Source organism: Arachis hypogaea, chromosome 1, assembly GCF_003086295.3.
Source record: "Arachis hypogaea cultivar Tifrunner chromosome 1, arahy.Tifrunner.gnm2.J5K5, whole genome shotgun sequence".
NCBI lineage: Eukaryota > Viridiplantae > Streptophyta > Magnoliopsida > Fabales > Fabaceae > Arachis > Arachis hypogaea.
Genome location: NC_092036.1, coordinates 54,668,588 through 54,695,766, shown reverse-complemented (window position 1 = coordinate 54,695,766; position 27,179 = coordinate 54,668,588). Strand labels below are relative to the sequence as shown.

General features: G+C 39.4%; 1 non-coding gene and 1 pseudogene across 1 annotated transcript; one reads left to right on the top strand and one right to left on the bottom strand.

Moving 5' to 3' along the window:
• LOC112727276 (E3 ubiquitin-protein ligase AIRP2-like) overlaps window positions 1–27,179 on the top strand; it is a 90,271-nt pseudogene that overhangs the window by 50,096 nt on the left and 12,996 nt on the right.
• On the bottom strand, window positions 14,254–14,361 carry LOC112712415 (small nucleolar RNA R71). The gene has a single exon (XR_003157786.1). It is a non-coding gene; the product is annotated as a small nucleolar RNA R71 (small nucleolar RNA).

Here is a 27,179-nt window from a genome sequence, read left to right as displayed (position 1 = left end):
TTTTTACTAAAATATACAACATCCAATTATTCAAACCAAATATTTTCAAACCCAACTTCCCCACACTTAAATCATAAGCACTTTTACTAGTCTAAGCTAACCAAGGATTCAAATTAAGGACATTATTATTTTCCGCTTAGAGTCAGTAATGAGCTAGAGTAAAGTACAAATGGGTATATTAGGCTCAAATTGGTTTGCAAAGGATAATGAAAGGGTAAGGCCATATGGGTATGAAAGCTTAGTGAAACAAAGGCCTCAATCATATCAGTGCATGCATACATCAAACAATGGAAATATAGAATTAAGCAAGACAAAGATCACAATTTTAGAGAGAAAAACACACACCAAAAAAAATTAAAATATTGGTTGATAAAATGCAACCAATCAAATAGGCTCAAAATCTCACTGGTTTTGTGTGTTCGAGCTCTAAACTATGTTCCAAAATAATATTTCTTCAAACAAGTTTTTTTTAAAAAAGTTTTATTCAAATTAGTGAAATACTATAAAAATTTCTTAAAAAAGAAAATATTACTTTAACCAAGTGGTAAGATATGCAAAAATCAAAAAAATATGCAATCAATCATGCAAATGCAACAATGAACATGGAAAATAAACCATTGGTGTTGAGATAGAAGAGTAACTAACCCATGGAGATCGGTATCGACCTCCCCACACTTAAAGATTGTACCATCCTCGGTGCATGCTAAGATGTACAAGTGGATGGGCTGCTCCAACTGATGCCTTTCTCCAAAAATTGTGCAGGTGGACTTGTTTGTCTTCCCATTAAGAAGCTTTTCCTCTCCCTTCGTGGTGGCCATTCGGAAAGAAGAGGGAAAAGAAAAAAATTAACCCAAAAATAAAGATAGAAAATAAATAAAATATGGGTGTTAATGCCAGATAATAAGGGTCTCAATTACATGGTAGCTACAACATGCAAGTGAGAAAACAGTAGAAGTACATGGCAAAGCAAGAGTGCAAAAATTTGCAACAATGGGAAGGAGAGTGCAAGATAATATAAATTTATGTCAATGCAAAATTAATACAAATATCATAAAAGAATAGCATTGACTTAAACAATATTACCCAACAGTGTAAAATAAGTCACTGAGTACCAAAATAATACCAGAAAAGACACAACAGTTGAATATGAACAAGTAACACCAATGGAAAAATTAATAAATTTAGAAAAGAAAATAAAAAGATGCACAAAATTAAAATGCAATGGAAGAAAGTATGCAAATAAATTAAATAAAATAGAATGGAGGAGAAAAAGATGAGAAGAAGAAAGTAAGAAAAGGAAGAAGAAGGTAGAAAAGAAATAAGAAAGGAAGAAAATAATTAGGTATAGGGAAGAGAAGATAAGATATTTGGCTGCGTTGAAAAAGTTCTGCGGCGCAAGCAACGCGGACGTGTGGAAGATGCGGTCGCGCGACTGGCGCTTAAATTAATCGACGCAGTCGCGTCAGTCACGCGGACGCGTGACTCAGGTTATGCTACTGGCGCGAGGGCAGCCTCGCGCTCGCACAACTCTCTGTTCGAATTTTTATTTTTGCCAAATTTGGGGTGATGCGATCGCGTGGGGCATGCAATCGCGTGAGTGGGCTTGAGAAGGGAATGACACGAACGCGTCGGCGACGCGGTCGCGTGACAGATTGTGCGTCCAGCACCACTCTCGCACAATAATTTGTTGTGCACCCTTTTTACGTCGAAAATCAGGGCACGCGGCTGCGTGGGTCACGCGGTCGCGTGGGAGGCCATTATTCCCATGTGACGCAGACACGTCAGCGACGCGGTTGCGTGGGACGATTTGTGCCACTGGCACGCCTCTAGCCACGCTCTCGCATGACTCTCTATTCGATTTCTCTTCTTCACAACGCACATGTGACGTGGACGCGTCAGCGACGCTGCCGCGTCGCGTGCATGCTTTTTTTTTAATAATGCAGTATGCAGAATTCAATGCTAATATGAATGTTATTCAAAATTCCAGGTTCAATACAATAAAATAAAATAAAACTCGAAAACAAATAAAACTAGATAAAAATGAAAAAGAAACGATCATACCATGGTGGGTTGTCTCCCACCTAGCACTTTTAGTTAAAGTTCTTAAGTTGGACATTGGTTGAGCTTCCTGTTATGGCGGCTTATGTTTAAATTCATCCAGAAATCTCCACCAATGCTTGGAATGCCAATAGCCTCCGAGGTCCCAAACTAGGCATGTAAAGCTTTTGAGCAACTTCAAACAAATTTTCAGGCTCCCGGGATGACGAATGTCAGGATAGGATCCATGATCCCAAGCTTTGCTTTTAAATCCGCCTCCGTCTTGATCTACATGATTCCATACGGGCGGTTTAAAAAGTAGATTCTCACCATGGTGACCAAACGTTCTCCGTGATCCATTCAATTGGGCGTGATACCAAACCGTGCGCTTCGAGTTGAAGTGTGGAACCTTATTGAACCTTGTGCACCAGCTCTGGGTACGAGCCATTTCCCTTTTCCTCTTAAAGCCGCAAATAGCTCTAAGCTGGCCATCTGTTTCGAGCAAACCATATTCAAGTGGAAAAATAAAGATAAGAGTCAAGGATTTTACCCATATGAAGTCTGTATTGGGTGGTAATGGCCTTGGGATCAGTGTTTTCAGTGGTTCTGCAAGATCTACTACCTTGTGGTCTTTAGTGGATTCCTCCACTTCCTTGCAAACCTTTTCCATTCCAGCCATGTTCTGGTCAAAGTCTTCCATATCTTCCTCATCACTTGAGTCATAAATAGGAGGTTGAGAAAAGTCGACCTCTGCATCATCTTCGTATTCACTTGGGGAAGATTCTTCTGTCTCAGAGAAATCACTCGCGGCTGCAAGTTCATCACTAGGAGGACTTGACTGGTGACTATCATCATCAAAGAAACATGCATCTTGAGTTATTCCGTCCAGTTCTTCATAAGATATCCGCATTGGAGGTTGTGCAATATCCTTTTTAGCGTCAGTTGTAACATCCTTGACGGGGTCTTCCATGACTCTGTATTCCCATGGAGGTTCAGCATCTCCTAAATCTTCAACCAACTCTTCCTCTTCTATAATGACAGCATCCTCGACTTGTTCCAGTACGAAGTTATGCTCTATGCTGTCAACTGGAGTCTCTTGTGTCTTCTTCACAATACATTCTTCATTAGATTCTCCACATGAAGCCATGGGATTCTGTTGAGTGTCCGAACGTCTGGAAGATAATTGATTTATTGCTTGCTCCAGTTGATGAAGGGTTGTATTGAATTGGTTTATTGATTCTTCGAGCGAACCTGTGATTCTGGCTTTGATGGATATGGGCATGGTGTATGGGGGAGTGGTGGTTCTCGGGAGTAATTGGATTGGTGTTGGGGTGGATAAGGACCGTACGGTGGCGAATGGTGAAAAGAAGCTTGTGAGTGTGGTGGGTTGAGGTTGTGTTGCAAGGATGATCTCTGAGCATGGGGTGGGGCTTGTTGGTAGCTACAAGGCGGTCCACCATATCTATCAGCTTGGTATGCATTGTAGAATGGTCTTTGTCCATGATATCTAGGAGGGTGTTGTTTCCTAAAGGGGTGATTAGATCCTTGTGGCTCTATCCATCTTTGATTGCTTAGACCTTGATGCATAGTCCTGTTATAGCTTCCATCCCTTGCAACAAAATTAGAACCAAACTCAAAGTGAGAGGGGTGAGAATTCATAGTAGTTATCAGAAATAAGGGGAAAAAGGAGAAACAAATAAATAAGTAAAAGAAAGATATATTTTTTTAAATATTTACAATAACCAATAATAAGGCACACGTTTGCAATTCTTCGGCAACGGCGCCATTTTGACGTTAGGATTTTTGCTAGTAAAGAATTTTACAAAAATAGTCGCGTTGTAGATATAGATTCTAAACCAATAGAAATCCCTTCGTGCAAACGTTTTGGTTGTCACAAGTAACAAACCCCTTTGAAATTGATAACCGAGTATTCAAACCTCGGGTCGTCTTCTCAAGGAATTGCAGGGAGGTATGTTCTTATTATTGGCTATGAAAAAGGTAAAATTGGGGGTTTTGGAATTAAGGAAGAAGTATGACAAGTAATTTAAATGACAATTAAAATAAATAAATACTGTAAAGAAAACTTTTGGCAAGGTATGAGAAATTGGAAGTTCAGACTTAGTTATTCTTATCAATAATAATGAAAGTTGAATCTTAATTCCACTTAGTTAACCTTTGCTAAAGCAAAGGAAAGTCAAGGGACTAATTAGTTAGACCTTCGAATCCTATTTATTTCCTAAGAAAATGTTGGGATTATTGAAGTTCAGTTTAATTAGCAAGATAACAGTTATCAATTATATTGAGTTAAGATAACTCCTGAGTTACTGATTTCTTAACCAAGACCAAAAGGGAAGGAAATTAAATCTACCGGAATAAGAATATCTTCAGATTGGGAATGATCAATAACATAAATAAAAGAAGGCAATATTAAACTGAAATACATCAAATAACATTAAATAAGAAAATCATCATGAATGTGGCATAAGCCAAATAGGCAACATAACTAATAGAAGCAAGCATTAGTGGTATCTGAAAATAAGGGATAAATATAAAGTAAAAGAACATTGAACTTGGGATCGAGAGTCACTCCTAAAACTAAGAGAAGTCCTAAATCCTAATTTCTAAAAATCCTACCTAAATCCTAAGAGAGAGGAGAGAACCTCTCTCTAAAAACTACATCTAAAACATGAAAAGTGAATTATGAAAAGCATAATGAGTCTCTGCAAGTTCCCTGACTTTAATCTGTGTTTCTGGGCCGAAAACTGGTTGAAATGCGGCCCAGAATCTCTGCCAGCGACTTTTGTAATTCTGCAGATCGCGCACGTCACGCGATCGCGTCATCCATGCAGACGCGTCATTCACGTTTTTCCCAGCCACGCGTTCGCGTCATCCACGCTTCCGCGTCACTTGTGCTTTTCCAATCCGCGCAGTCGCGTGAGCCATGCAGCCGCGTCACTGCGGATTCCTTTCTTTCGCGCGGTCGCGTCGCTGACGCGTACGCGTCACTTCTCGCTGGTCATCTCCTCAACTTCTTGTGTTCCTTCCATTTTTGCAAGCTTCCTTCCCAATCTCTCACTCATTCATGCCCTATAAAGCCTGAAATACTTAACACATAGATCAAGGCATCGAATGGTAATAAGAGAGGATTAAGATTAGCTAAATTAAGACCAAAGAAGCATGTTTTCAATCATGTAATAATTTTAGGAAGGAAATATAAATGCATGCTAATTATATGAATAAGTGGGTAAAGACCATGATAAACCCACATAATTAAACACATTGTAAAGCATAAAATAGTGGTTTATCAACTCCCAATACTCATACAGAGTCTCTGAAATGCTTTGAATAATGCAGGAGATTTCTTTCCTCAATCTATCATTCACTTCAGTTGGAAAGTATTTTTCTAAGAAATCTCTCCTGAGCGTATCCCAGTTAGTAACGACTGCTTCAGGTTGAGTGTAGTACCACTCCCTCGCCTTCCCCTCAAGAGAAAATGGGAAGGCAAGTAGCAGAATGGAAGTCTCGTTTTCACCCTGCTGCCTAACAGTAGAATAGGCTGTCTGGAAATCTCTTAAGTACTTGAGAGGCTCTTGAGCAGGTAAGCCATGAAACTTCGGTAGTAGAATGATTAGTGTAGTCTTCAGTTCAATATCTGCACCCAGATTCGGATGATGCACTCGGAAAGGTGGCAGTGTAAAGTCCGGATCTCCTGCTTCTTGGAGAGTAACTCTGCGGTGTGTTGCCATATTATCTGCGCGTAAATCAGCAAAATCAGTAGAAGAGGAGCTGGTTTCTCCCTTAAATGACGCTTCAGATTTGTCCTCAGATAGGACTGGTGAATTGGTAGTAACCACTTCACCACCCTAAGAGGCTAACCGACGCCGAGCTCGCCTTATACGTGAAAGCGTTCTTTCAATTTCTGGATCAAACGCGGCTAAGCTCGGATCAGGTAGTGAACGCATCATTCAATGAAAGAAACATACAGCTTATGGTAATAAAAATAAAGATAAAATAAGCAAATATGTAAATAAAAATAAAAATATTTACACTAATCATTAATTTAGCACAGTATTGCAACTCCCTAGCAATGGCGCCAAAAATTGACATACAAAAAATTACCGATTAAGAATTTAATCTGGAAATCAGCGCTGCAAGTATAGTTCCTAATCAATAAAAGTTCCGCGTATCAATTTAAAAGAGTTGTCACAAAATTTAAAAATAAAATACTAGGAGTATGAATCCCAGGTCGTCTCCCAACGAGTTGACAAAAGAGTGCTATTTTATTTATCAGAGGTTTTCCAAGAATTTTTAAGAGTTGAAGAACAAGTAATTAAAGGATTGTGAATTAAAGCAATGTAAATTAAAGAGATTTATGTATTCAGAATAAAAGGCCTTGACCGGGGGGATGGTTAATTGGAAGTTCTATCCTTGTTGGATTTTCTCAAGTGTAGTATCAAGAGGTTGTTATTTTCACTTAGTTAACCCTTACTAAATAAAGGAAAGTCAAGTGATTGAGCTAACTATTATTTGCAAGTCCTAAGGATTAGCGTTAGTAAATAGAGAATTAGCCAACAACTTCCAATTTAACTAATCACTTGAGCATTCCAACTCAAGGGTCTCCTCTTAATCAACCCCCAAGTCAAGTTGGGAGTCTACTCCATTGACATGAAAATTACTCGCATAGAATTAAAAAGAGAATAAAAGGAAGACATGATGAATAATAACTGAAAATTGATTAAAGGTAAAAATAGTTCTTGCATTAATAAATTATAAAAATAATCCAATTGTAACTCTGAACAAGGATTAAGGATATGAAAGAGTAAGGGACAAAGGAAACAAACTAGAATAATGAAAACTTCAACGGAGGTAGTAACTCTTCTCAATATCCAAATCACAAAGCATCAAAAGCATCAAAACTAGAAATCTATGAATGTGAGGAAAACCTAGAGCAAGGAGTAATTTTTCTCTCAGATTCCAAAACTCAAAACTAAAACTAATGAATGAGATAATGTGGGAATGTGTGTTGAGTCTCTGCTTGTCCCCTGGCTCTAGTCTGTGTTTTTGGGCTGAAAATTGGGTCCAAACTCGGCCCAAAATTGCCCCCAGCATTTTTTGCAGGTCGCGCATGTCACGCGTATGCGTCAATCACGCGTACGCATCGATGGATATCTTCGCGTGTCCCGCGTACATGTCATGTACGCGCACGCGTCGTTCTTCGCTGGTCAGCTCCTTAGTTTCTTGTGTTCCTTCCATTTTTGCAAGCTTCCTCTCCACCCTCTAAGCCATTCCTGTCTTATAAATCCTGAAAACACTTAACGCACAAATCACGACATCGAATGGTATAAAGGGGAATTAAAAATATACAATTAGATGTCTAGGAAACAAGTTTTCAACCACCGAATAAAATTGGGAAAGAGTTGCAAAATCATGCAAATCATATGAATAAGTGAGTAAAGAGTTGATAAAAACCACTCAAATTAGCTCAAGATAAATCATAAAATAGTGGTTTATCAAAGATGCACAAACAAAGGAGGTTGTAAGGGATGAAAATAATTATGGGAATCTACACTGCAATAAAGCAGCAAGTGGCATAGAAGTGAAGGCAACCAAGGAAAGCACTAAAAAGGGGATTGTGACCAAGAAACAGAAGAAAATATCCATGAAAAATAAAAGGTTAGAAAAAAACAATCCAACCTCTACACCAATAAGCAAGGTGAATCAAGCTAATCACGATAAAAGAAAGCTTGTTAGGAGGACTTTATATCAGGGGCACTAATCTTCACCTCTCCCCCCTTGGAGTCATTTCTTTTAACCAACTGGAAGAAGAGGAAGAAAATTCAACAATCAAGTGTCAAGCTAGTGACATTAAAGAAGCGCTTGTTGGGAGGCAACCCAAATAGTAACATCCTTGGTTTTGCAGTTGCTTTGGTTTTAATTTTATAGTTATTTTGATTTTAGCATTATAGTTATTTTAGTTTTGGTTTTAAATTACTTTATCTAATTTTTTCTAGAATTTTTCTTGTTTTACATGTGTTTTGGTCAAGCAGAATGATTAGAACAGGAACAGGAGCAATTAAGAAGAATTTTTGACACCCTATTTTCAAATTTTCTTTGCTTGAGGACAAGCAAACTTTTAAGTTTGGTGTTGTCGCTTTGCTTTTGGCCTTTTCTGTTTATTTTAATAGCACCAAAGGGAGATGAATGTTCTTCATGGAGGAATGAGATGGCCACCAGCATAATTGAGGTTGTTGAGTTTCTTTCATTCTATTTCTCTTCCGTTCTTATTTTGTTGTCTTCTGTTTTCTATTTATTTTGTTACTGCATGATCAATTACTATTTCAATTCTTAGGGTTTAGTTTTATTTACTATTCATCTTGTTATTGAGTTTTATGCAAAAAAAAAGGGTGTCTCATGTATTGCTCACTGAGCTTGAAAATCAAAAGAAAAGAAAAAAGTGATGTAACGCATGAAAAGAGTGATTTGATATCTAAGATTAGTCATATTTACTTAATTGTGGTGGTGTTATTTGTAACTCTGAATGAATGACATAAACAGAGCATATTTGATGTTGAATTAAGGGATGTTGATGTATGAGGAATAGAGATTTAGAGAATTATTATGACTTCTCTAAAATAAACAAAAATTTAATCCTTGAAGCAAAAGAGGCAGCAAAATAAGCATAAAAGCAAGGTCCAAGGCTCTGAGCATCAATGACTAGGGAGTTTGAAATAATCAAAAGCTCAAAGAGTTGTTTTTCTAGTTATATGCTTGTGGTATTCTTGTTTCAAGTAACCAAAGATACAGAATATTTAGAGTCGTAACCAAATGCATTCAGTAGAGTATGCCAAAGGCTTTGAGCACCACTGTCTGGGAGTAACGGAAAGAAAAATCAAAATTTAGAAAGAGTTCCCCAGTCAAGTGCTTGTGGTGTTTATGTGTCAAGTAAAGCTTGAGACAAAATATTTAAAGTCACGGATAGGCTCAAGGTGCAAAGCACCAAAGAAAAGAGAATTAAAGTAAATTTTGTTGTGTTCAAGGATTAAACTAGAGTATAAAGATCAGAGAATTCATAATATGATCCGGGTTCTAATTCCGAATAACACTAACATTCCTCTTCTTCAAAGGAGAATGAGATGCCAAAACTGTTCAAGATTACAATGAATAAACCCCATTTTAAGAATAGAGTTGAGCATGGCTAAACTCTCACTTCTCATGTAAATTCACATCTTAATCATGCACTTATTTTGGTTGCTTGAGGACAAGCAACAATTCAAGTTTGGTGTTGTGATGCGTGAGCATCTTCTCTATCTTTTCCTAGTAAATTTGCATTCAAATTGTTGAGTTTGATCAACATTTAAATATCGTTTAGCCACTATAGATGCTAATTTGATTTGTGTACAATTCTATTTATTTCAGGTAGCATTCGGATGGATTTGACGGAGTTTTATAGCAGAAAAGAAAGAAAGCGAATGATGCTGTCAATCCTGACCTCCTTGCACTAAAATGAGAATACCTTGAGCTATAGAAATTCAATTGACATGATTTTAGCAGCATTGGAAAGCTAACTTCCAGAGCTTTCCAACGATATATAATCGTTTACATTTTGTCTCCAGAAACCTCTGCATCCTCCACGCTAAACTTGGTTCTTGCCAAGTTTAGCGTGGATTTGAGAACTCCCAGGCAAGCACACGCTGCCTTCTCCATCCTGAACTTGGGAAAAGCTAAGTTCAGCGTGGATTCAAAGGAGTATGCTAAAGACACCACTGCCTCCTCCACGCTGAACTTGAAAATTTCCAAGTTCAGCGTTGATCCTGACCAGTGGTCCTCAATCTTCTTCCAAAGGCTGCACGCATAGTTTAATTAATTTTGATTAAATTTGTATTTTATTTTAAAATAGAAAAAGATATTATTTTAGTTTTAAAAAATATATTTTTAAATTAATTAGGATTAGATATAAAAGAGAAAAAAAACTTCTCTTCTGGGGAATTCCATCTCATTCTGAAAATTACAGTTTACCAGAATCCTAGTTTTCACTCTTTCATGAGCAACTAAACCTCCATTGTTAAGGTTAGGAGCTCTGTCTATTGTATGGATTGATTCTGTTCCTTATTTTTTCTATTTTAATTTATGTACTGATTTATATTTCAAGAATTGTTTTTGTTCTTTATTTTATGAAATTGGGTAGAACGGAAGTATGACCCTCTTTCTAATTGAGTTCTTGTATAACTTGGAAAAGCTCTTTACTTGAACAACAGCTTGAAAACATATTCTCCTAAATTTCTAATTATCTGGATTTAACGGGATACGTGACATATAATCATCTTATATTTGGATAATTAGGATTTCTGTGGCATATAACTAGAATTGAACTTCACCCTCTAATTGGAATTAATTGACCAAGGAATTGGCAGTTAATGAATCTTAGAGGAGACTAAAAGGTCTAAGGAATTAGGGTTTAGTCATATATAGTTTGCCAGGAATTAAATCTTGCATGATTAAAATAAATTAATAAGAAAAGTCAATCCGGAAAATAGATAACTCTGAAGTCTTAACTGCTTTCTCCATATTTTATTCCCAACTTATTTATTGCTTGTCTTCTGATATTCTGAGTTTCCTGTTTAATACTTTTTGAACTCCCAAACGCCATTTTCTTTTTGTCTAACTAAGAAAATAACTTAACCATTGTTGCTTAATCCATCAATCACCTGAGGTATTACTTGGTACGACCCGGTACACGTGCCGGTTAGTTTGTGGTTATAAATTCCGCACCAACCTCATAGGAGATCACATGTTCTAGATTTAGTTCACACTGATGTTTGCACTATGGATGCTAAGACACTAGATGGTGCATCATATTTTGTTACTTTTATTGATGATTATTCTCGAAATGTGTGGGCTTTTATTTTGAAATCTAAAGACCAGGTGCTCGGAATCTTCAAACACTTTCATGCAAGTGTTGAAAGAGAAATAGGAAGAAAATTGAAATGTGTTCGAGCAGATAATGGTGGTGAATACAAGGGTCCGTTTGAAGAGTATTATAAAGGACATGGTATCAAGCTTGAGAAGACAGTTCCTAAGACTCCTCAACATAATGGAGTTGCAGAGAGAATGAATCGCACTATCAATGATAGAGTCAGATGTATGCTCTCTCATGAAAAGTTGCCTAAATCTTTTTGGGGTGAAGTGATGAGGACTGCAGTAGATCTGATCAACTTTTCTCCTTTAGTTCCACTAAATGGTAATGTTTCAGGGAAAGTTTGGAGAGGGAAAGATGTCTTCTATAGTCACTTGCGAGTGTTTGGCTGCAGAGCTTTTGTTCACATTCCAAGAGATGAAAGGTCTAAACTTGATGGAAAGTCAAAGCAGTGTATCTTCATGGGTTATGGTCACGAAGACTTTGGTTACAGATTACGGGATCCAGTGAGCAAGAAGATAATTAGAAGCCGAGATGTGATTTTTCTTGAAGACCAAACTATTGAAGATCCTGAGAAGACAGATAAGCCAACAGTAACTGTTAGACATTATACTGATGATAAACCTGATCCTTCCACTAGACCTCATATTATTGGGTGAGATGTACGAGTTGATAATGATGGTGATGATTTGCATGATGAACCTACATCTCAACCTGAGGTGCTAGATGTTGAAGTTCCACCTGAACCACCAGTTGAGCTTGAATTGAGAAGAACTACTAGAGAGCGTCATCCTTCTCAGAAATACTCTCCTCATGAGTATGTGATGAACACAGAGACTAAGGAGCTAGAGAGCTACCAGGAGGCTTGATGAGCGGATAATTTGTACGTTTTTGGCATTGTTTTTAGTATGTTTTTAGTATGTTTGAGTTAGTTTTTAGTATATTTTAATTAGTTTTTAGTTAAAATTCACTTTTCTGGACTTTACTATGAGTTTGTGTGTTTTTCTGTGATTTCAGGTATTTTCTGGCTGAAATTGAGGGACCTGAGCAAAAATCTGATTCAGAGACTAAAAAGGACTGCAGATGCTGTTGGATTCTGACCTCCCTGCGCTCGAAGTGGATTTTCTAGAGCTACAAAAGCCCAATTGGCGCGCTCTCAACGGCGTTGGAAAGTAGACATCCTGGGCTTTCCAGCAATATATGCTAGTCCATACTTTGCCCAAGATTTGATGGCCCAAACCGGCGTTCAAAGTCACCCTCAGAATTCCCAGCGTTAAACGCCGGAACTGGCACAAGGATGGGAGTTAAACACCCAAACTGGCACCAAAGCTGGCGTTTAACTCCAAGAAGAGTCTCTACACGAAAATGCTCCAATGCTCAGCCCAAGCACACACCAAGTGGGCCCGGAAGTGGATTTTTATGTCATTTACTCATCTCTGTAAACCCTAGGCTACTAGTTCTCTATAAGTAGGACCTTTTACTATTGTATTGAGATATCTGGGTAGTTATCTTTGTTCTGATGCTATCTTAGATCATTGGGAGGCTGGCCATTCGGCCATGCCTAGACCTTGTTCTTATGTATTTTCAACGGTGGAGTTTCTACATACCATAGATTAAGGTGTGGAGCTCTGCTGTACCTCGAGTATTAATGCAATTACTATTGTTCTTCTATTCAATTCCGCTTGTTCTTGTTCTAAGATATCACTTGTTCTTCAACTTGATGAATGTGATGATCCGTGACACTCATCATCATTCTCACCTATGAACGTGTGACTGACAACCACCTCCGTTCTACATTAGATTGGGTGGATATCTCTTGGATTCTTTAACCGGAATCTTCGTGGTATAAGCTAGAACTGATGGCGGCATTCAAGAGAATCCGGAAGGTCTAACCTTGTCTGTGGTATTCTGAGTAGGATTCAATGATTGAATGACTGTGACGAGCTTCAAACTCCTGAGGGCGGGGCGTTAGTGACAGACGCAAAAGAATCACTGGATTCTATTCCGGCCTGATTGAGAACCGACAGATGGATAGCCGTGCCGTGATAGGGTGCGTTGAACATTTCCACTGAGAGGATGGGAGGTAGCCACTGACGACAGTGAAACCCTTGCATAAGCTTGCCATGGAAAGGAGTAAGAAGGATTGGATGAAGACAGTAGGAAAGCAGAGAGACGGAAGGGACCAAGCATCTTCATACGCTTATCTGAAATTCCCACCAATGAATTACATAAGTATCTCTATCTTTATCTTTATGTTTTATTCGTATATCACCCATATCCATTTGAGTTTGCCTGACTAAGATTTACAAGGTGACCATAGCTTGCTTCATACCAACAATCTCTGTGGGATCGACCCTTACTCGCGTAAGGTTTATTACTTGGACGACCCAGTACACTTGCTGGTTAGTTGTGCGAAGTTGTGTTTATGCCATGGTATTGAACACCAAGTTTTTGAGTTCATCACCGGGGATTAATTGAGTTGTGAAAAGTAGTGATCACAATTTCGCATACCAAGTTTTTGGCGCCGTTGCCGGGGATTGTTCGAGTATGGACAACTGACGGTTCATCTTGTTGCTTAAATTAGGTATTTTTTTTTCTTCAGAGTTCTTAAGAATGAATTCTAGTGTTTCATGATGATCTGTTGAAGTCTGGCTGGCTGTGAAGCCATGTCTAATTTTATTGGACCGAGGTTTCAACTTATCATCACAAGAGCTTGTTGATTTCTATCAATCTTGCTATTGGAGCAGTGATCTGCTAAGGCTTGGCTGGCCATTGGCCATGTCTAGTGTTTTGGACCAAAGCTTTCTTTGAAAGCTTGGCTGGCTGTGAAGCCATGTCTAATTCCTGGACCGGAGTCTTAGACTAAACATTGCATGATTCCTGGAATTCTCATTAAGAATTTTGATACCTTTATTTTCTTTTTCCACTTAATTTTCGAAAAAAGCACAAAAAAATTTACAAAATCATAAAAACCAAAAATATTGTATGTTTCTTGTTTTAGTCTAGTGTCTCATTTTAAGTTTGGTGTCAATTGCATGCATTCATTCATGTGTCTTAAGGATCTTCAAGTAATTCTTGATGATTTTCTTGCTCTGACCTTTGAATTCTCTTGACTTGAGTGTTTTGTTGTGTCTCATATGCATTCTCATTTTGCTGAGGTATACAGACTTATGCTATTCCCTTTTGCTGTAAGAGACAGAGCTAGGACATGGTTGGACTCACAACCTAAAGAAAGCCTGAACTCTTGGGAAAAGCTAGTCAATGCCTTCTTGGCAAAGTTCTTTCCACCTCAAAAATTGAGTAAGCTTAGAGTGGAAGTCCAAACCTTCAGACAGAAGGAAGGAGAATCCCTCTATGAAGCTTGGGAAAGATACAAACAATTAATCAGAAAGTGTCCCTCTGATATGCTTTCTGAATGGAGCATCATAGGAATTTTCTATGATGGTCTGTCTAAACTGTCCAAGATGTCTTTGGATAGCTCTACTGGAGGATCTCTTCATCTGAAGAAGACGCCTACTGAAGCTCAAGAGCTAATTGAAATGGTTGCAAATAACCAATTCATGTACACTTCTGAAAGGAATCCTGTGAACAATGGGACTAGTCAGAAGAAAGGAGTTCTTGAGATTGACACTCTGAATGCCATATTGGCTCAGAACAAAATATTGACTCAACATGTCAATATGATTTCTCAAAGTCTGTCTGGAATGCAAAATGCACCAAGCAGTACTATGGAGGCTTCATCTGAAGAAGAAGCTTATGATCCTGAGAACCCTTCAATGGAAGAGGTGAATTACATGGGAGAACCCTATGGAAACACCTATAATCCTTCATGGAGAAATCATCCAAATTTCTCATGGAAGGATCAACAGAGACCTCAACAAGGTTTCAACAATAGTAATGGTGGAAGAAACAGGTTTAGCAATGGCAAGCCTTTTCCATTATCTTCTCAGCAACAAACAGAGAGTTCTAAGCAGAACACTTCTGACTTAGCAACCATGGTCACTGATCTAATCAAAACCACTCAAAGTTTCATGACTGAAACAAGGTCCTCCATCAGAAATTTGGAGGCACAAGTGGGACAGCTGAGCAAAAAAATTACGAAACTCCCTCCTAGTACTCTTCCAAGCAATACAGAAGAAAATCCAAAAGGAGAGTGCAAAGCCATCAACATGGCCAAATTTGGAGAGGAGGAAGAGGCAGTGAACGCCACTGAGGAAGACCTCAATGGACGTCCACTGGCCTCCAATGAGTTCCCCAATGAGGAACCATGGGAATCTGAGGCTCAAAATGAGACCATAGAGATTCCATTGGACTTACTTCTGCCATTCATGAGCTCTGATGAGTATTCTTCCTCTGAAGAGGATGAGTATGTCACTGAAGAGCAAGTTGCTAAATACCTTGGAGCAATCATGAAGCTAAATGACAAGTTATTTGGAAATGAGACTTGGGAGGATGAACCCCCTTTGCTCACCAAAGAACTGGATGACTTGTCTAGGCAGAAATTACCTCAAAAGAGACAGGATCCTGGGAAGTTTTCAATACCTTGTACCATAGGCACCATGACCTTTAAGAAGGCCTTGTGTGACCTAGGGTCAAGTGTAAACCTCATGCCTCTCTCTGTAATGGAGAAGCTAGGGATCTTTGAGGTGCAAGCTACAAAAATCTCACTAGAGATGGCAGACAACTCAAGAAAACAAGCTTATGGACTTGTAGAGGATGTTCTGGTAAAGGTTGAAGACCATTACATCCCTGCTGATTTCATAGTCCTTGAGACTGGGAAGTGCATGGATGAATCCATCATCCTTGGCAGACCCTTCCTAGCCACAGCAAAGGCTGTGATTGATGTTGATAGAGGAGAATTGATCATTCAAGTGAATGAAGAATCCTTTGTGTTTAAGGCTCAAGGATATCCCCCTGTCACCATGGAGAGGAAGCATGAAGAGCTTCTCTCAAAACAGAGCCAAACAGAGCCCCCACAGTCAAACTCTAAGTTTGGTGTTGGGAGGCCACAACCAAACTCTAAGTTTGGTGTTGAACCCCCACATTCAAACTCTAAGTTTGGTGTTGGGAGGTTCTAACATTGCTCTAAGCACCTGTGAGGCTCCATGAGAGTCCTCTGTCAAGCTACTGACATTAAAGAAGCGCTTGTTGGGAGGCAACCCAATGTTATATTTTATCTATTTTCTTTTGTTATTTTATGTTTTCTGTAGGTTGATGATCATGAGAAGTCACAAAATCAATTGAAAAAGCAAAAATAGAAAGAAAAACAGGAAGAAAAATAGCACACCCTGGAGGAAGAACCTACTGGCGTTTAAACGCCAGTAAGGCTAGCAAATGGGCGTTTAACGCCCAGTCTGGCACCATTCTAGGCGTTTAACGCCAGAAAGGGGCACCAGACTGGCGTTAAACGCCAGAAAAGGGCAAGCCCTTGGCGTTAAACGCCAGAAATGGGCATCAGCCCGGCGTTTAACGCCAGAATTGGCTCAAAACGCATTTTTGCATGACATTTGGTGCAGGGATGACTTTTCCTTGACACCTCAGGATCTGTGGACCCCACAGGATCCCCACCTACCCTACCACTCTCTCTCTTCTTCACCCATTCACCAATCACCTCAACACCTCTTCCCCAAAAACCCTTCACCTATCAAATCCCATCTTTCTCTTCACCACTCACATCCATCCTTCATAAAACCCCACCTACCCCACCATTCAAATTCAAACCACTTTCCCACCCAAACCCACCCATACATGACCGAACCCTACCCCTCCCCACATTCCTATATAAACCCATCTTCACTCCTTCATTTTCACACAACATAAACACTCTTTCTCCCCCTTTGGCCGAACCACAAAGGCATTTCCATCTCCTCTATTTCTTCTTCTTCTACTCTCTTCTTTCTTCTTTTGCTCGAGGACGAGCAAACCTTTTAAGTTTGGTGTGGTAAAAGCATTGCTTTTTGTTTTTCCATAACCATTTATGGCATCCAAGGCCGGAGAAACCTCTAGAAAGAGGAAAGGGAAGGCAAAAGCTTCTACCTCCGAGTCATGGGAGATGGAGAGATTCATCTCAAGGGTGCATCAAGACCACTTCTATGAAGTTGTGGCCTTGAAGAAGGTGATCCCCGAGGTCCCTTTCAAACTCAAAAAGGGTGAATATCCGGAGATCCGACATGAGATCCGAAGAAGAGGTTGGGAAGTTCTTACCAACCCCATTCAACAAGTCAGAATCTTAATGGTTCAAGAGTTCTATGCCAATGCATGGATCACCAAGAACCATGATCAAAGTGTGAACCCGGATCCAAAGAATTGGCTTAAAATGGTTCGGGGGAAATACTTGGATTTTAGTCCGGAAAATGTAAGGTTGGCATTCAACTTGCCCATGATGCAAGGAGATGAACATCCTTACACTAGAAGGGTCAACTTTGATCAAAGGTTGGACCAAGTCCTCACAGTCATTTGTGAAGAGGGCGCCCAATGGAAGAGAGATTCAAGAGGAAAGCCGGTTCAACTAAGAAGGCATGACCTCAAACCCGTGGCTAGAGGATGGTTGGAGTTTATACAACGCTCAATCATTCCCACTAGCAACCGGTCCGAAGTTACCATAGACCGGGCTATCATGATTCATAGCATCATGATTGGAGAAGAAATAGAAGTTCATGAGGTTATATCCCAAGAACTTTATAAGGTGGCGGACAAGTCCTCTACCTTGGCAAGGTTAGCCTTTCCTCATCTCATTTGTCACCTCTGCTATTCAGTTGGAGTTGACATAGAGGGAGACATCCTCATTGATGAGGACAAGCCCATCACTAAGAAGAGGATGGAGCAAACAAGAGACCCCTCTCATCATCAAATCCCTGAGATGCCTCAAGGGATGCACTTTCCTCCACAAAACTATTGGGAGCAACTAAACACCTCCCTAGGAGAATTGAGTTCCAACATGGGACAACTAAGGGTGGAGCATCAAGAACATTCCATCCTCCTCCATGAAATTAGAGAAGATCAAAGAACCATGAGAGAGGAGCAACAAAGACAAGGAAGAGACATTGAGGAGCTTAAGCACTCCATAGGATCTTCAAGAGGAAGAACAAGCCGCCATCACTAAGGTGGACCCGTTCTTTAATTTCCTTGTTCTTTATTTTTATGTTTTTCGAAAATTATGCTTGTGTTTATCTATGTTTGTGTCTTGTGATCATTAGTGTCTTAGTGTCTATGCCTTAAAGTTATGAATGTCCTATGAATCCATCACCTTTCTTGAATGAAAAATGTTCTTAATTGAAAAAGAAAAGAATTGCATGAATTTTGAATTTTATAGCAGTTTAATTATTTTGATGTGGTGGCAATATTTTTGTTTTCTGAATGTATGCTTAAACAGTGCATATGTCTTTTGAATTTGTGGTTCATGAATGTTGGCTCTTGAAAGAATGATGAAAAAGGAGACATGTTACTGAGGATCTGAAAAATCATAAAAATGATTCTTGAAGCAAGAAAAAGCAGTAAATTCAAAAAAAAAAGGAGAAAAGAGAAAACGAAAAGAGTGTGCTTAAGAACCCTGGACACCTCTAATTGGGAACTTTAGCAAAGCTGAGTCACAATCTGAAAAGGTTCACCCAATTATGTGTCTGTGGCATGTATGTATCCGGTGGTAATACTGGAAGACAGAGTGCTTTGGGCCACGGCCAAGACTCAATAAGTAGCTGTGTTCAAGAATCATCATACTTAACTAGGAGAATCAATGACACTATCTGGATTCTGAGTTTCTAAAGAAGCCAATCATTCTGAATTTCAAAGGATAGAGTGAGATGCCAAAATTATTCAGAGGCAAAAAGCTAAAAGCCCCGCTCATCTAATTAATACTGATCTTCATAGATGTTTTTGGAATTCATTGCATATTCTTTTCTTTTTATCTTATTTGGTTTTCAGTTGCTTGAGGACAAGCAACAATTTAAGTTTGGTGTTGTGATGAGCGGATAATTTGTACGCTTTTTGGCATTGTTTTTAGTATGTTTTTAGTATGTTTGAGTTAGTTTTTAGTATATTTTTATTAGTTTTTAGTTAAAATTCACTTTTCTGGACTTTACTATGAGTTTGTGTATTTTTCTGTGATTTCAGGTATTTTCTGGCTGAAATTGAGGGACCTGAGCAAAAATCTGATTCAGAGACTAAAAAGGACTGCAGATGCTGTTAGATTCTGACCTCCCTGCGCTCGACGTGGATTTTCTGGAGCTACAGAAGCCCAATTGGCGCGCTCTCAACGGCGTTGGAAAGTTGACATCCTGGGCTTTCCAGCAATATATGATAGTCCATACTTTGCCCAAGATTTGATGGCCCAAACCGGCGTTCAAAGTCACCCTTAGAATTCCCAGCGTTAAACGCCGGAACTGGCACAAGGATGGGAGTTAAACGCCCAAACTGGCACCAAAGCTGGCGTTTAACTCCAAGAAGAGTCCCTACACGAAAATGCTTCAATGCTCAGCCCAAGCACACACCAAGTGGGCCCGGAAGTGGATTTTTATGTCATTTACTCATCTCTGTAAACCCTAGGCTACTAGTTCTCTATAAGTAGGACCTTTTACTATTGTATTGAGATATCTGGGTAGTTATCTTTGTTCTGATGCTATCTTAGATCATTGGAAGGCTGGCCATTCGGCCATGCCTAGACCTTGTTCTTATGTATTTTCAACGGTGGAGTTTCTACATACCATAGATTAAGGTGTGGAGCTCTGCTGTACCTCGAGTATTAATGCAATTACTATTGTTCTTCTATTCAATTCCGCTTGTTCTTGTTCTAAGATATCACTTGTTCTTCAACTTGATGAATGTGATGATCCGTGACACTCATCATCATTCTCACCTATGAACGTGTGACTGACAACCACCTCCGTTCTACATTAGATTGGGTGGATATCTCTTGGATTCTTTAATCGGAATCTTCGTGGTATAAGCTAGAACTGATGGCGGCATTCAAGAGAATCCGGAAGGTCTAACCTTGTCTGTGGTATTCTGAGTAGGATTCAATGATTGAATGACTGTGACGAGCTTCAAACTCCTGAGGGCGGGGCGTTAGTGACAGACGCAAAAGAATCACTGGATTCTATTCCGGCCTGATTGAGAACCGACAGATGGATAGCCGTGCCGTGACAGGGTGCGTTGAACATTTCCACTGAGAGGATGGGAGGTAGCCACTGACGACAGTGAAACCCTTGCATAAGCTTGCCATGGAAAGGAGTAAGAAGGATTGGATGAAGACAGTAGGAAAGCAGAGAGACGGAAGGGACCAAGCATCTTCATACGCTTATCTGAAATTCCCACCAATGAATTACATAAGTATCTCTATCTTTATCTTTATGTTTTATTCGTATATCACCCATATCCATTTGAGTTTGCCCGACTAAGATTTACAAGGTGACCATAGCTTGCTTCATACCAACAATCTCTGTGGGATCGACCCTTACTCGCGTAAGGTTTATTACTTGGACGACCCAGTACACTTGCTGGTTAGTTGTGCGAAGTTGTGTTTATGCCATGGTATTGAACACCAAGTTTTTGAGTTCATCACCGGGGATTAATTGAGTTGTGAAAAGTAGTGATAACAATTTCGCATACCAAGGCTATGTCTGATGAGCATAAGGGAGATTGGTTGAAGGCCATGCAAGAAGAAATGAAATCCTTGCATGAGAATCATACTTTTTAATTGATGAAGTTGTCGAAGGGTAAGAGAGCATTCAAGAATAAATGGGTGTTCAAATTGAAAGCGGATGAAAATGTGTCATGGCCAAGGTACAAAGCTCGATTGGTTGTGAAAAGCTTTGAGCAAAAGAAAAGTATTGATTTTGAGGAGATTTTCTCTCCAGTTGTGAAGATGTCCTCTATTCGAGTTGTGCTTGATGTGAAGACTACATTCCTTCATGGTGACATAGATAAAGAACTTTATATGGAGCAACTAGAGGGTTTCGAGGATAAAGGAAAGGAGCATCTTGTATGCAAGTTGAAGAAGAGCTTATATGGGCTGAAGCAAACGCCAAGGCAGTGGTACACGAAGTTTGATTCCTTTATGGAAGGTCATGGGTATAGTAACACTTCTTCTGATCATTGTGTGTATGTTATGAAATTCTCTGATGGTGATTTTATAATTATCTTGCTTTATGTTGATGACATGTTGATTTTCGGTCATGACACTAAGAAGATTGAAAGTATTAAGAAAGACTTGAACAGATCCTTTGCTATGAAGGATTTGGGTCTTGCAAAGAAAATCCTTGGCATGAGTATCACTCGTGACAGGAAGAATGGAAAACTGTGGTTGTCACAGCAGAAGTACATTGAAAAGGTTTTAAAGAGGTTTAGCATGAGTAATTCCAAACCTGTTAGTACTCCACTTGCTAGTCATTTCAAGCTGAGTTCGCAGCAATGCCCTACAAGTGAGAAAGAGAAAGGAGAAATGAAGAAGATTCCATATGCATCTGTAGTTGGCAGTTTGATGTATGCTATGGTTTGCACCAGGCCGGATATTGCTCATGCTGTTGGAGTTGTTAGTCGGTTTCTCTCTAATCTTGGCAAGGAACACTGGCAAGTAGTGAAGTGGATTCTAAGATACCTTAATGGTACTTCCAGAGTTTGTTTATGCTTTGGGAGTGGCCAACCTGTGTTAGATGGTTACACAGATGCGTATATGGCTGGGGATCTTGATTCAAGAAAGTCTACTTCTTGTTATATGATGACTTTTCAAGGGGGAGCTGTGTCGTGGCAATCTCGACTTCAGAAATGTGTTGCTTTGTCTAATACAGAGGCATAATACATCGCTGTTGTTAAAGCTTCTAAGGAACTCTTGTGGATGAAGAAATTTCTACAAGAGTTAGGCATCAACCAAGAGAAGTTTGTGTTATTTTGTGACAGTCAGAGTGTTATCCATCTCAGCAAGAATCCGACATTTCATTCCAGATCGAAGCATATAGGGCGAGGTATCATTGGATATGTTAAGTGGTGCATGAAATTGTGATCATCAACAATGGCGCCAATAGACTTGGAGCTCTCAAACGTAAATCACACTTTGTCACAACTTTGCACAACTAACCAGCAAGTGCACTGGGTCGTCCAAGTAATACCTTATGTGAGTAAGGGTCGATCCCACAGAGATTGTTGGCATGAAGCAAGCTATGGTCATCTTGTAAATCTCAGTCAGGCGGATTCTAATGGTTATAATGGTTTTCGAATATAAAATAAATAAAGCATAAAATAGAGATAGAGATACTTATGTAATTCATTGGTAAGAATTTCAGATAAGTGCATAGAGATGCTTTGTTCCTGTTGAATCTCTGCTTTCCTACTGCCTTCATCCAATCCTTCATACTCCTTTCCATGGCAAGCTCTATGTTGGGTTTCACGTTGTCAATGGCTACCTCTCGCCCTCTCAGTGAAAATGGTCCAAATGCTCTGCCACAGCACGGCTAATCATCTGTTGGTTCTCGATCATGTCGGAATAGAATCTAGTGATTCTTTTGAAGCTCGTCACAGTCATTCAATCCCTAAATCCTACTTGGAATACCATAGACAAGGTTTAGACTTTCTGGATTCTCAAGAATGCTGCCAATGGATTCTAGCTTATACCACGAAGACTCCGATCTTTCGGATTGGAGGCTAAGAGATACACGCTCGTTCTAAGGTAGAACGGAAGTGGTTGTCAGTCACGCATTCATAGGTGAGAATGATGATGAGTGTCACAGATCATCACATTCATCATGTTGAAGTGCAACGAATATCTTAGAATAAGAATAAGCTGAATTGAATAGAAGAATAATAGTAATTGCATTAATACTCAAGGAACAGAAAAGCTCCACACGTTAATCTATGGTGTGTAGAAACTCCACCGTTAAAAATACATAAGTGATAATAGTGTTCATTGGGTTTAGCCCCAGAGAGGGAACCGGAATAACCAAGACCCGGTCAAAAGACACTCAATACAATAGTAAAAAGTTCTATTTATACTAAACTAGTTACTAGGGTTTACAGAAATAAGTCTTAGTGCAGAAATCCACTTTCGGGACCCACTTTGGTGTATGCTTGGGCTGAGCTTGAGCTTTACACATGCAGAGGCTTCTCTTGGGGTTAAACGCTAAGTTGTAACGTCTATTTGGCGTTTAACTCTGGTTTGTGACGTGTTTTTGGCGTTTTACTCCAAAATGCAACATGAAACTGGCGTTGAACGCCAGTTTACGTCATCTAAACTTGAATAAAGTATGGACTATTATATATTGATGGAAAGCCCTGGATGTCTAATTTCCAACGCAATTGAGAGCGCGCCATTTTGAGTTTTGTAGCTCCAGAAAATTCATTTTGAGTGTAGGGAGGTCAGGATCCAACAGCATTAGCAGTCCTTTTTCAGCCTAAATCATATTTTTGCTCAGGTCCCTCAATTTCAGCCAGAAAATACCTGAAGTCACAGAAAAACACACAAACTCATAGTAAAGTCCAGAAATGTAAATTTTGCATAAAAACTAATAAAAACATCCCTAAAAGTAGCTAGATCCTACTAAAAACTACCTAAAAATAATGCCAAAAAGCGTATAAATTATCCGCTCATCACAACACCAAATTTAAATTGTTGCTTGTCCCCAAGCAACTGAAAATCAAATAGGATAAAAAGAAGAGAATATACTATAAATCTCAAAATATCAGTGAATATTAGTTCTAACTAGATGAGCGGGACTTGTAGCTTTTTGCTTCTGAACAGTTTTGGCATCTCACTTTATCCTTTGAAGTTTAGAATGATTGGCATCCATAGAAACTCAGAGTTCAGATAGTGTTATTGATTCTCCTAGTTAAGTATTTTGATTGTTGAACACAGCTACTTTTATAAGTCTTGGCCGTGGCCCTAAGCACTTTATTTTCCAGTATTACCACCGGATACATAAATGTCACAGACACATGACTGGGTGAACCTTTTCAGATTATGACTCAGTTTTGCTAAAGTCCCCAGTTAGAGGTGTCCAGAGCTCTTAAGCACACTCTTTTTGCTTTGGATCACAACTTTAACCACTCAGTCTCAAGCTTTTCACTTGGACCTGCATGCCACAAGCACATGGTTAGGGACAGCTTGATTTAGCCGCTTAGGCCTGGATTTTATTTCCTTGGGCCCTCCTATCCATTGATGCTCAAAGCCTTGGATCCTTTTTACTCTTGCCTTTTGGTTTTAAGGGCTATTGGCTTTTTCTGCTTGCTTTTTCTTTTTCTTTCTTTAAATATATTTTTTTTTGCCACTTTTTTTCTCGCAAGCTTTGTTCTTCACTGCTTTTTCTTGCTTTAAGAATCAATTTTATGATTTTTCATATCATCAATAACATTTCTCTTTTTCATCATTCTTTCAAGAGCCAACAATTTTAACATTCATAAACAACAAGATCAAAAATATGCAATATTCAAGCATTCATTCAGAGAACAAAAAGTATTGTCACCACATCAATATAATTAAACTAATTTCAAGGATGAATTCGAAACTCATGTACTTCTTGTTCTTTTGTATTAAAAACATTTTTCATTTAAGAAAGGTGAATGATTCATGAAATTATTCATAGCCTTAAGACATAGTTATTAGATGCTAATGATCATGTAATAAAGACACAAACATAGAAAAACATGAGGCTTAAAAACCGAAAAACAGAGAGATAAGAATAGGGAAGTTAAGGAATGAGTCCACCTTAGTGATGGTGGCGCCTTCTCCTTGAAGGACCAATGGTGTTCTTGAGCTCCTCTATGTCTCTTCCTTGCCTTTGTTGCTCCTCCCTCATAGCTCTTTGATCTTCTCTAATCTCATTGAAAATGATGAAGTGTTCTTGGTGTTCCACCCTTAATTGGTTCATGTCATCCTTCTAGAGAAGTGTTGAGTTGTTCCCAATAGTTGTTTGGAGAAAAATGCATTCCTTGAGGCATCTCAGGGATTTCTTGATGATGAGCTTCCTCATGCGTCTCTTAAGATCCATGAATGGGCTCTCTTGTTTGCTCCATCCTTTTCTTAGTGATGTGCTTGTCCTCTTCAATGAGGATGTCTCTTTCTATGACAACTCCAGCTAAGTAGCATAGATGGCAAATGAGATTAGGAAAAGCTAGCCTTGCCAACGTGGAGGGCTTTTTGGTTACTTTGTAGAGTTCTAGAGAGATGACTTCATGAACTTCTACTTCTTCTCCAATCATGATGCTATGGATCATGATGGCCCGATCCACAGTTACTTCAGATCGGTTGCTAGTGGGGATGATGGAGCGTTGGATGAACTCCAACCATCCTCTAGCCACAGGCTTAAGGTCCAGTCTTCTCAATTGAACCGGCTTGCCTTTTGAGTCTCTTTTCTATTGAGCTCATTCCATACATATATCCATGAGGACTTGGTCCAATCTTTGATTGAATTTGACCCTTCTAGTGTAGGGGCGTGTGTCTTCATGCATCATAGGCAAGTTGAACGCCAACCTTACGTTCTCCAGACTGAAATCTAAGCATTTCCCTCGAACCATTGTAAGCCAATTCTTTGGATTCGGGTTCATACTTTGATCATGGTTCCTAGTGATCCATGCATTGGCATAGAACTCTTGAACCATTAAGATTCTGACTTGTTGAATGGGGTTGGTAAGAACTTCCCAACCTCTTCTTTGGATCTCATGTCGGATCTCCGGATACTCATTTTTCTTGAGCATGAAAGAGACCTCAGGGATCATCTTTTTCTTGGCCACAACTTCATAGAAGTGGTCTTGATGGGCTTTTGAGATGAATCTCTCCATCTCCCATGACTCGGAGGTGGAAGCTTTTATCTTCCCTTTCCTCTTTTTAGAGGTTTCTTCGGCCTTAGGTGCCATCAATGGTTATGGAAAAACAAAAAAAGGCTATGCTTTTACCACACCAAACTTAGAATGTTGCTCGTCCTCGAGCAAAAGAAGAAAGAATAGATGAAGAAGAAGAAGATATGGAGGAGAAGGAGAGAGATGTATATTCGGCCAAGGGAGATAAGAGAGGGTAGTGATGTGTGAAAATGAAAAAGGATAGAGGGGTTTATATAGTGGAGGGAGAGGGGTTAGGGTTCGGTCATTTAGGGTGGGTTTGGGTGGAAAAGATATTTTAAATTTGAAGGTAGGTGGGGTTTATGGGGAAGAGTGGATGGATGTGAGTGGTGAAGAGGTGATGGGAAAGAGTGATTGAGGTGATTGATGAATGATGTTTGGGGAAGAGTGTTATGAAAAGGTGTGAGAGAGAGGGAGAAGGTAGATGCGGATCCTGTGGGGTCCACAGATCCTGAGGTGTCAAGGATTTCTCATCCCTGCACCCTTTAGGCGTGTAAAACGCCCTTTGTATGCAATCCTGGCGTTTAACGCCAGACTACAGCATATTTCTGACATTAAACGCCACTTCTATGCTTGTTTTGGGCGTTTAACGCCAGTCTTCCTCAGGGTGCAATCATGGCATTTAAACGCCAGACTGCTACTTGTTTCTGGCGTACAACGCCAGCTTCATGATCTGTTCTGGCGTTAGACGCCAGCCAGATGCTCCTTACTGGCGTTTAAACGCCAGTAAGCTCTTCCTCCAAGGTGTGCTATTTCTTCTGCTATATTTTATTCTGTTTTTAATTTTTGCAATTGTTTTGTGACTCCACATGATCACAAACCTAATAAAACATAAAAAAACAATAGAAATATAGATAAATAAAAATTGGGTTGCCTCCCAATAAGCGCTTCTTTAATGTCAATAGCTTGCCAGTGAGTTCTCACGGAGCTTCACAGATGTTCAGAGCATTGTTGGGACCTCCCAACACCAAACTTAGAGTTTAAATGTAGGGGTTTAACACCAAACTTAGAGTTTGGTTGTGGCCTCCCAACACCAAACTTAGAGTTTGATTATGGGGGCTTTGTTTGACTCTATATTGAGAAAAGCTTTTCATGCTTCCTCTCCATGGTTGCAGAGGAATATCTTTGAGATTTAAACACAAGGTAGTCCCTATTCAATTGAAGGACTAGCTCTCCTCTGTCAACATCAATCACAGCTCCTGCTATGGCTAGAAAGGGTCTTCCAAGGATGATGGATTCATCCTTATCCTTTCCAGTGTCTAAGATTATGAAATCAGCAGGGATGTAAAGGCCTTTAACCTTCACTAACACATCCTCTACCAATCCATAAGCTTGTTTTATTGACTTGTCTGCCATCTCTAATGAGATTCTCGCAGCTTGTACCTCAAAGATTCCCAGTTTCTCTATTACG